Source organism: Prionailurus viverrinus, chromosome B1 (genome assembly GCF_022837055.1).
Source record: "Prionailurus viverrinus isolate Anna chromosome B1, UM_Priviv_1.0, whole genome shotgun sequence".
Classification (NCBI taxonomy): domain Eukaryota; kingdom Metazoa; phylum Chordata; class Mammalia; order Carnivora; family Felidae; genus Prionailurus; species Prionailurus viverrinus.
The window spans coordinates 36,411,998-36,417,265 of record NC_062564.1 but is presented as its reverse complement, the minus strand read 5'-3'; the positions used below and the strand labels follow the sequence as shown (position 1 = coordinate 36,417,265).

Here is a 5,268-nt window from a genome sequence, read left to right as displayed (position 1 = left end):
TGTGCATGTGAATAGTGAACTAGAGGAGAAAAGATTAGAACCAGGTAATCCAGTGAATAAACCATTCTAGTAGTTTAGGAGTGAGGGGAGCAGCAACAAGACTAAGTCTAAATAGGTGTGGGAAGGAGGGGACAGGAAGACACATTATGAAGATAACCTTGACAGGACTTTGGAATAGTTGGAGGATCTATCTTTACAGGCCAGCTACTGTAACAAAACCCACAGAATCTAAATGGCTTAACACCAAAGGTTTATTTCTCACTCACATCACGGTATGATGTGAGTGAATGGAGAGACTTGATCCATGCAGTCATTCAGGGACCCATGTCCCTTCTACCTTGTGGCTCCAACATAGTCCACATTGTCCTCCACTGGATGTGTCTCCACTCCACATATGGCAGGAAGATGAGGGAATAGAGACAGCATGAAGAGTTTTATAGAAGCTTTTACTGCCAGCCCAGAAGGTAGTTAACATACCCCTGCCCGTGTTTTTTTGGCCAGAGCTCATTCATGCACCTGCTGGAAGACTGCGAAATGTAGTCTAGCTACCCAGGAGGATAAGGGAAACAATTTCCCAGTTTCTATAGCTGCCAATGAAGAGAGAGGGAGAGGGAGTCAAGAATGAGTACTTTCAGGCCTAGGAACCAGAAGATTAATGGTATCACTGATACACATAAGAAAATTCAAAAGGGAAGCTACAAGGATCTAAAGCTTGGCATTGTACATCCATATGCCTAGTAATTAACCCAACAGAATAATAAAGTAGATTTTCTCAGACATACAGTTGCAACATTATCCCAGAAGCTTAGCATAACAATCTGACTCTTTCTTATATGATACAAGAAGTAACATGGTACAAGAAGTAACACGTGACACAAAAAACATTGGCAACAAGTTTTAATTTAGCCTTCCTCAAACCTAAGAAATGTAATGTTATCAAAGGGCACTATTAAGAGAGTAAAAGGGCAACCCACAGAATGGGAGATAATATTTGCAAATTACCAGATAAGGGACTAATGTACAGAATATATAAAGAACTCCTACACCTCAACAACAAAAAACAAACAACCCTATTCAAAACATGGACAAGGACTCAAAAAGACATTTCTCCAAAGAAGATATACAAATAGCCCATAAGTACAAGGAAGGATTCTCAACACCACTAATCATTAGAGAAATGTAAATCAAAACCAATGAGAAATCACTTCACACCATTTGGATGGCTATTATTAAAAACAAAACAAAACAGTTTTTTTTCATAACTAATTGGCCACAAGAACACAGGTGTCATGAAAACCACCACTAAAACTAAATCAAAATGAGAAAGGTAAAAACTCCTATCAACATCCCCATCATTGGACACATAGATTCGGGCAGGTCTACCACTACTGGCTATGTGATCTATGAATGTGGTGGGATTGACAAAAGAACTACTGAAAATTTTGAGAATGAGGCTGCTGACATGGGAAAGACTCCTTCAAGTATGCCTGGGTCTTGAAAGCTGCACATGAACGTGGTGTCACCATTGATATTGCCCTGTGGAGATTCAAGACCAGCAGGTTTTATGTGACCATCACTGATGCCAGGAAGACACAGAGACTTTATCAAAACCGTGATTACAGGCACATCTCAGGCTGACCATGCTGTCCTGTTGCTGCTGGTGTGAATTTGAAGCATGTGTCTCCACATAGGGGCAGACCTGTGAGCATGCCTTTCTGGCTTACACATGAGTGTGAAACTAATTATTGGTGTTAACAAAATGGATTCCACTGAGCCACCATACAGCCATAAAAGATACGAGGAAATCGTTAAGGAAGTCAGCACCTACATTAGGAAAATTGGCTACAACCAACATAGTAGCACTTGTGCCACTTTTTGGTTGGAATGGTGACAATATGCCAAATGCTGACTTGCCCTGGTTCAAGGGATGGAAAGTCCCCCATAAAAATGGAAATACCGGTGGAACCACACTGCTTGAAGCTCTGGATTGCATCCTGCCACCAACCCGTCCAACTGAGGAGACTTTGTCCCTCCAGGATGTCCATAAAATTGGTGATATTGGTACTGTCCCTGGGGGCCAAGTGGAGACTGGTATTCTCAAACCTGGCATGGTGGCCACCTTTGCTTTAGTCAGTGTTACAACTGAAGCAAAGTTTGTTGAAGTGCACCACGAGGCTTTAAGTTAAGCTCTTCCTGGGTACAGTGTAGGCTTCAAGGTCAACAACGTGTCTGTCAAAAATGTTTGTCTTGGTACTGTGGCTGGTAACAGCAAAAATGACCCACCAATAGAAACAGCTGGCTTCACAGCTCAGGTGATTATCCTGAACTATCCAGGCGAAATCAGTGCTGGATATGCACCTATACTCACACTGCTCACAAATTTGCTGAGCTGAAGGAGATTGATCATCACCCTGGGAAGAAGCTGGAAGATGGCCACAAGTCCTTGAAATCTGGTGGTGCTGCCATCGTTGATATGGTTCTTGGCAAGCCCATGTGTGTTGAGAGCTTCTCTGACTATCCTCCTCTGAGCCATTTTGCTGTTCATGACATGAGACAGACGGTTGCTGTAGGTGTCATCAAAGCAGTGGACAAAAAGGCAGCTGAAGCTGGCAAGGTCACTAGAAAGCTCAGAAACCTAAATGAGTATTATTCCCAATACCTGCCTCCTCAGTTTTAATCAGTGGTAAAAGAATGGTCTCAGAACTATTTGTGTCAATTGACCACTTAAGTTTAATAGTAAAAGACTGGTTAATGATAACAGTGCATCTAAAACCTTCAGAAGAAAAGGAGAATGGTGTGTGTGTGTGTGTGTGTGGCAATTTAAGTTATTAGTTTTTTAAATCAGCACTTTTTAATGGAAACAACTTGACCAAAAATCTGTCACAGATTTTTGAGCCCCATTAAAACAAAAGTTTAGTGAGAAAAACAAAACAAAATATAACAAGTAACATCTTGGTGAGGATGTGGAGAAATCAAACCCTTGTGCATTGCTGGTTGGAATGCAAAATGATGTAACTGCTATGAAAAACCAAATAGTGGTTTTTTAAAAAATTAAACATGTATTTACAATGTGATCCAGCAATTCCACTTCTAAATATATACACAAAAGAACTGAAGGCAAGGATATGAGTAGGTATTTGTATGCCCATGTTCATAGCAACAGTAACCAAAAGGTGGAAGCCACCCAAATATCCATTGACAGATGAGTAGATAAACAAAATGTGGTTGATGTATACAATAGAATATTATTCAACCTTTAGAAGGGAGGAGATTTGAACACGTGTTACAATATGGATGATCCTTGAAGACATAGGCTAAGTGAAATAAACCAGTCACAAAAGGACAAATATTCTAGGACTTAATTTACATGAGGCTCCTAGAGCAGTCAAATTCAGAGAGACAGAAAGTAGAATGGGAGATGCCAGGAGCTGGGAGGTGGAGGAATGGGGAGTTAGTGTTCAATGGGTACAGAGTTTCAGTTTGGGAAGATAGAAAGTTCTGGAGAGGGCTGATGCTGATGGTTGCACAACAATGTGGATGTGCTTAATGCACTGAACTGTCTGCTTTAAAATGGTTAGTAAATTTTATGTTATGTATATTTTGCCATAATTTTTAAATCCCAGTGTAGTTAGCATGTAATGTTATATTAGTTTCAGGTATATGATATAGTGATTCAACAATTCTATACATTACTCAGTGCTCATCATGTTAAGTGTACTCTTAATCCCCTTCACCTGTTTCACCCATCCCCCCACTTACCTCCCCTCTAGCAAACACCAGTTTACTTTCTATATTTATGAGTCTGGCTTTTTTGCTTCTTTCTTTTTCTTTGTTCATTTGTTTTGTTTCTTAAATTCCACTTATGAATTAAATCATGTGGTATTTGTCTTTCTCTGACTGACTTATTTCACTTAGCATCATACTCTCTAGATCCATCCATGTTGTTGCAAATGGCAAGATTTCATTCTTTTCATGGCTGAGTACCATTTTGGGGTGTGTGTGTGTGTGTGTGTGTGTGTGTGTGTGTACACCACATCTTCTTTATCCATTCCTTTATCAGTGAACACTTGGGTCACTTCCATATCTTGGCTATTATAAATAATGCTGCTATAAACATAGTGGTACATATATCTTTCAAATTAGTGTTTCCATTTTCGTTGGGTAAATACCCAGTGCATATGGTAGTTCTATTTTTAAGTTTTTGAGGAACCTCCATACTGTTTTCCACAGTGGCTGCACCAGTTTGCATTCCCACCAGCAGTGCACAATGGTTCCTTTTTCTCCACATCCATGCCAACACTTGTTTCTTGTGTTTTTAATACTAGCCATTCTGACAGGTGTGAAGTGATAGCTCATTGTGGTTTTGATTTGCATTTCCCTAATCTTTAGTGATGTTCACCATAATTTGTTAAAAGAATAGCATGGGTAAGTTCATCTCTCTAAAAATGCAGACTCTGCCAAAATGTGATTAGTATACACATTCTCTGCTCAGAGGCCCTCCCAACGACACATCTGCTTCAGCAGTAAGCTCACAATCTCTGTGCATCCCCAAACCTTCTCCCGGCTCTTCACCACAGTCCATGTGCACACAGACTGCCAGGAGTCAGGGGGGGACCTCACTGGCCTCTTCTCTTCCCTCCTGTGAGCCTCCCCATCCAACAGGCAAGTCTCTCAAATCCATTTTCCCCTTTTCTCACTGTGGCCTGAGGAACTGCTTCAGTTCTGGCTTCACAGAAGCTTAGCTCACTGTCTCTCATACTGACAGCTGCAATGGCCTCTAAGCAGGTCCCACTGCTCATGTCTCATCCAACCTTCTTCTCATTGTGGGGGCATCTTCCTGACCCAGGCCATGGTCTGCTCAGGCCATGGTCTGCTCTGAGTTGCTCTCAGGAGGTACTATGTAAAATGCACATGTTATCTTACCCTCACCCCTGGCAGGTCCACTTCTATTACCCCACTTACAAAGAAGAAAATGAAGGGGCACCTGGGCGGCTCAGTCGGTTAAGCATCTGACTTTGACTCAGGTCATGATCTCACAGTTTGTGAGTTCAAGCCCCACATTGGGCTCCACAATGGCCGCACAGAACCTGCTTGGGATTCTCTCTCTCTCTCTCTCTCTCTCTCTCTCTCTCCCCCCCCCCTTCCCTGTGCTCTCTCTCTCTCTCTCTCAAAAATAAATAAATAAACTTTTGGGGTGCCTTGGTGGCTCAGTCAGTTAAGCATCTGACTTCAGCTCAGATCATGATCTCACAGTTCATGGGTTCCAGT

General features: G+C 41.6%; 1 pseudogene; it reads left to right on the top strand.

Annotated features, from left to right (window-relative positions):
- Positions 1-1,318: 1,318 nt before the first annotated feature.
- LOC125164742 (elongation factor 1-alpha 1-like) lies at positions 1,319-2,677 on the top strand (annotated as a pseudogene).
- Positions 2,678-5,268: the final 2,591 nt, after the last annotated feature.